We start from the raw sequence: 6074 nt of genomic DNA, 5'->3' as shown, positions 1-6074 counted from the left end.
CTATCCCCAAATCCCCTCTAATTCAGAGTACATGCAAGCATTCTCTATTTCCAGTTAGTTTACTGTATGGAGATTTAAAAAAAAACATTTTAAATTACCTGCTGAGCTGGAATATAACTGAGTATGCATTTGCATTTGTTGTTGTTCTTTGTCCTTCATTCCTGAAGAGGACCATGACATCAGGAGGTGATATCATGACTTAAGAGGCAGGGCTGTGCAAAGTCACTAGCCTCACTCTCTCCTCCAGAGTCATCTGAGTACAGTGGCAAGATATACCTCAAGACAACTAGAGATGGCCCCTGATGTTTGAGACAATTGGGGTTAAGTGACTTGCTCAGGGTCATACAGCTAGTAGTGTCGAGTATGTGAGGCCAGATTTGAACTCTGGTCCTCCTGAGTCCAGGGTCAGTGCTCTATCTACTGTGCCACCTAGCTGCCCAACTGAGTGTACATACAGAAGGCTCAAATACATGAAATATTTCCATCTTCTCTAACGGAGCATCCAATATAAGAATTGCTGTAAGCCTAGGAGGGAGGGGAGAGGTAGCAAAGGCAGAAGCGGCAGTGGCAGTGGTGACAATAGGTGGCAATGGCAGAAGCGGCAGTGGCAGTGGTGACAATAGGTGGCAATGGCAGAAGCGGCAGTGGCAGTGGTGATAATAGGTGGCAATGGCTTGAGTAGACTACTGCCTGTTGCTGACTACCTTAACTCCCCCGCTGGCTACCATGTAGTCATAAACACATGGTATTTCTGTTTCTTCTATTTCAGTTTTCTGATGTTAGGTTAAAAAAAGCATCAGGGCAGCTAGGTGGCACAGTGGATAAAGCACTGGCCTTGGATTCAGGAGTACCTGAGTTCAAATCCAGCCTCAGACACTTGACAGTTACTAGCTGTGTGACCCTGGGCAAGCCATTTAACCCTCATTGCCCTCCAGAAAAAAAAAAAAGAAAAAAAGCATCAGAGGTTAAATGAAATGGTGAGATCTGAAAAGTTCAAAGAACCAACAAAAGTACACTCAGCAACTAGACCCAGTAGCTGCAGCAGCTGAACCTGGTGAGAAACCAGTCCTAAGGAAGAACTAGCTTGATCCATACCAGCAGTGAATCAGTACAGCAGCTGAGAGACAATGTGTCCTGCAAGCAAAGGGTTGACTCAGCTATCAGCTGTGCCACACCCAGAAGTGAACCTGGGTGGTGGGGGAGGGGGAGTTTATAATAACCACTTTAAGTTTGAGCCAACTCTACCCAACTACCAAGGTGATAGAGGAGAGTGTGCTCCCAATTTCGGAGGTTCTTGTCCTTTGGTCTTTACTGTACTTTCTCAGCAAATATCCCTTTGCAAATGCTAATTAATGTTCATTAGATATATGAAATTGGAGAACCTGATCATTGGGTACTGGGGACAGTCTAGTGCTATGCATAGATGTGAGGGCATGAGGTGATGCTCACTCAGGGCACAAAACAGAGTCTGTTACTACTGAGAAGAGGGATGTTAAAGGTCACTATTATGGACAGGGCCACCCAATGAAGCCCTGTCAAATCGGAATGACTCACAACCTGCTCAACCCTAGACTCTTCCAGAAGATGGAAATCTGTTGTCCCCATAAAGCCAATTCAGATGAGATGAGCAGGCACCACCGTGATGAGTACAATAAGTTTTTGTGATGCATTCACCCTGATAACATATCAGAATTCAGCAAGCAAATGCTGAGGTTTCATGTTGGCAAAAACTGCCCAATGTCTGATGGCTTATTTGAGTTCTGTCAGCTATCCACCAGCAGGTCCAGTGAAGCTTAATAAATGTTATTATGGCGGTCCACACTCTACTAAGAACTCCAAAGCTTCTGGCTTCTGTCACATCAATGATATTGTGCTGGCCATCCTAGAATTGTTAAAGTACCACCAGAAGGGACTACATATTGATTCTGACATTCACCATGGAGATGGCATAGAAGAGGCTTTCTACACCACAGATCAGGTCATGACACTATCCTTTCCTAAGTACAGAGAGTGCTTCACAGGAACGGGGGAGCCTACCAGGCACTGGAGCTGGCAAAGATAAATACTGTACTCTCAACTACCTGCCTGGAGATGGAATTGATGAGAAATCTTATGAAGATCATCATTAAGCCAAAGAAGTCCAAGGTGATGGAATCCTTTCTTCTGTTTCAGTTATAGATATTCTTTACTGTTAATTATATAAATACCAGAGATTAAATGAATTGGGTTACTATCTTGTGAGATCTGATACATTGGAAGAACAATTAAAGGTGCCTTTGGCAACTGGACCCAGTAGTTGGAACAGCTGAGCCCAGTGAGAAGCTAGTCTTGAGAAGGGACTAGCTTGACCTAGCTTGGCAGTCCTTTCAAGCCCAGTGCAGGGGTCTTGCAGCATGGTTCTGATTTTCTGTTTGGAGACCCGATTAGATTTTTTTCAATTTTGCCACTTCATGCCATGCTGAGTGTGTGGAGTTTTTCAAGAGTTTCAATCTACCCATTCTGATGTTGATGCTGAGGTGGCCATGCTATCCTTAATGTAGCCAGGGTGTTGCACACATGAGACAGCGTTGGCCTTGGACACAGAGATCCCCAGGGAGAGATCTTCCCTACAACGACTACTCTGAATTCTTTGGACCATATTTCAAAGTTCATCTCAGCCCATTTAATACGATGAACCAGAATATCCATGAGCACCTGGAACAAGCAGAGATTATTTGAGAACCTATGGATGTTCTCACATGCCTCTGGTGTCCAAATGCAGCATATTCCTGAGGATGGGATGCAGGAGGAGGAAGATTATGAGAAATAAATTTCTATGTGTTCTTCAGACAAGAGAACTGCCTACAAGGAGGAGTTTTCAAACCCCAATGAAAAAAGGTGAGGGTGGTAGAAAGAACTTGTCCAACTTCAAGGAGAAAGAGACAAAGACAGAGGAGAAAAGTGAAGCAAACAGGAGGACAAAGGAAGAGAAACTTGAAGCCAAAAGAGTGAAGGGGAATGCAGGCTTCCCTGGGAACCTACTGGCCACCTCCTCTCCATGTCCTTCCCCCTAAAACCTAGAGTCTATATTTTCCAAATGTCCCTCTGTATTTATACATAAATATATGAAATAGAACTGTATCCACAACACAGAGACCAAGGGTTCTGCTATTGGCTGCTTGATCCAGTATTCCTGTTGCCTTGTTGTACATCTGAACCCTGAACAGGCGAATCCATTTCTCCCTTCCTTGTACTGAGTTTTGAACTCACCCCCACCCCCATGCCTAACTGTCCCCTTCTTGATTTTAGGAGCTAGGAGTAATTTTTTTCTTTTGGGGTTATTTTAGGACGCATGGCCCTGGTTGACTAGGTCAGTTTGCATAGGGTGGGAGGACTGGGCAGTCTCTCCTAAAGCCCCCTCTCTTCTCTCTCTGTGGGTCTTTTTTTGTTCCATTATATAAAATTTAGAACTCAGTAAAACTTTTGCAAGGATGACAGGTGGTATGTGTGTGTCTTGTCTGTCTGCCCATCTTCTTCAAATGGTTCCCATGGAGGGAGAGGTACTAAGCCACCAGACTGGAATCAAATTAGCCCTGGAGATGAATCATCTACCCTGTCCTGACATGGAGGAAGTCAGCACCTGCTCACAAGTGGGAGGTGCTATGCCTGGTTCCAACAGTTCCTGAGCACTTGATATATACCATCTTGCTGGTTCACCCACTCTTCTCTCTGGGCACATGTGTGAGAGAGGTCTGGCTGGGAAAGATGGTGTGGTTTCTATTTGGAGATAACATTTTGGTTTTTTGAGGAATCTTCATTAATAGAACTGGTACATTTCTGGGGAAAATATATTTGGGGAGGGGATTATACTGGAAACAGTTAAAGTTTATGTATGTTTTGAAGTGGAAGACAGAAAAGAGCTCTCTATCATACATTTCAGGAAGCCTCTACATGGGCTGGTACCCAGAAGAACACATTACACATGTTCTAGGGAGTTGGGCCTCATTAGCCAGTCTCCCCACCCCTTTTTACTACCTCGATGCTGACTTGAGACTCCTTAACCAGAGCTATAAGGACATCCCTGAGATAACCACAGACCTACAATCCACCACTTTCCCACATCACCTCCAAATTCTCAGGGCAAAGTACTGAACTTTGTAATGAATGCAATTCAACAAACATCTATCAAATATCTGCTATGTACAAGACATTGTTCTAGGCACTGTAGATATAACAAGGGCCCTATTCTAAAGGAGGGAAAGACAAATACACAAGTTCAATTAAACAAATATTAAGCACCTACTATGTGCAAGGATACGAGGGAGAATGAGACAAGTTTGTAGTAGAGGTGAAGCAATTTGGTCCTCCATCCACTGCCCCCAGCTCAATTAATATAGTCACAGAAAGAAAAGGCAGATAATGAAGTTAAAGAGGGATTACATGCAGATGAAGAGGCAACTAGGTGGCACAGTTGATAGAGCACCAGGCCTGGAGTCAGGAAGACTCATCTTCCTGGATTCAAATCTGACCTCAGACACTTAGCTTTATGACCCTGGGCAAGTCACTTAACCTTGTTTGCTTCAGTTTCCTCATCTGTAAAAGGGGCTAGAAAAAGAAATGGCAAACCACTCTCTTTGCCAAGAAAACACCAAATAGGGTCACTAAGAGTCAGACGCAACTGAAACAACTGAACAATATGCTGATGAAGTGTCTACTCCTATCCCTTTACTAAGTATAAAAAAAAGTTTCTCTGATTAAATGGACAGAGGAGTGTGGCATTGGCTAGCTGATGACTGGCCAAGCCCCTGGAGGCTTTTAAAAAGCAAAGCTTGCCAAGCCTTGGAAACAGTTCAAGGAGTAGAAGAAACATTTGAGACAGGAAGCAGCTGTGTGGAGAGAATCAACCTGCACCTCTACCAAAGAGAAGTGGGAGGGAGGGGGAGTCCTGGAAAAGGACGGGGAGAGAGGATCATTTTCTCTCTGTTTCTTACTCATCTTGGAAAGTTATCTGGGGACACCAGGAGGTAAAGTGACTTGCTGATGGACATACAGCTGGTCTAAGCGAGAGGTAGCACTTGAAATCAGCTCTTCCTGACTCCAAAGACACTTCCTTCAGCCCCTACCCCAACGCTGCTTCTCCACATTGACTTACATAGTCCAAGCAAACGCCAAAAGGTGTTTTTTCTTTCCCTCCCAACCTAACTGCCTTAAAATCTACCATTACCATTCTAACTTTAAGAAACCATTGCTAGGCTACTGCAGGAGCTGAAGGTATTTTGATTCCTTATTCTTTCCCCAGGCATGGAGTTGGGCCAGGTTCAGGCCTGGCCAGCCTTCCTTTAATAAGAAAGGTTAAGCTCCCTCTTCTCACACTTGGCAACTTGTTAATTCTCTCACCCTGGAAACCGTTGGGGACAATTTTACTTATAGTTCACATTTAAATCTCCCAAAGGGGGGAGGGGGAGTGAAAAATGTTCTTAATATATGAATCAGGTATGCAGGTGGTAATTTATTCCCAAACATAAAAGGAATGTGTAATACGGGACACTCAAAAGCATACATTAACAGAGCTTGACTTATTTTAACTATTGATATAATCTGCTAGGAGGCTTACCTCATTGGAACATGAAAGTTTGCAGGATTGTTAATTAGGCAATTTACATTTCACTTCAGCACTTCCCTGTCCAAACCGTTCCTAGTGCCTGTCTACTGGGAAAATGGCGGGCTTGAGTCAATCCTACTTTCAGAGGTCATCATCTCTGATGAAGAAGCTTCCCTTGCTGTCAGCTTCCACCATTCTGCGGGACACTGGTCCTACAACATTGGAAAACCTCTAGACCTCATACGTGTGATGTTTAAAATCTAGATTGTGTGATCGCCTTAAATTAGAAGCTTCGGCACCAGTCTTTGGGCATTAAACACTTATTAAAGCATACAGATATTTACAAGGAGTTCAGAAAGTTAAGAAAAAGAAGTCCTACCCAGCCTAGAATTCCAGCCTGGTTGGGTTCTTCCTCAAGTCCTCCGCCATGAGCCTGCTTTAATCAGGAACTCTCTAGCAAGCTGATTGTGGAAGGTTTTTATAGGTCTGGAAC

At 43.9% G+C, this 6074-nt stretch overlaps 1 pseudogene; it reads left to right on the top strand.

Moving 5' to 3' along the window:
- The first annotated feature begins 1127 nt into the window (after positions 1 to 1127).
- LOC122747472 lies at positions 1128 to 5816 on the top strand (annotated as a pseudogene).
- The last annotated feature ends 258 nt before the right edge of the window (positions 5817 to 6074 follow it).

Source organism: Dromiciops gliroides, chromosome 3 (genome assembly GCF_019393635.1).
Source record: "Dromiciops gliroides isolate mDroGli1 chromosome 3, mDroGli1.pri, whole genome shotgun sequence".
Lineage (NCBI taxonomy): Eukaryota > Metazoa > Chordata > Mammalia > Microbiotheria > Microbiotheriidae > Dromiciops > Dromiciops gliroides.
This window is presented reverse-complemented; position numbering and strand designations above follow the sequence as displayed.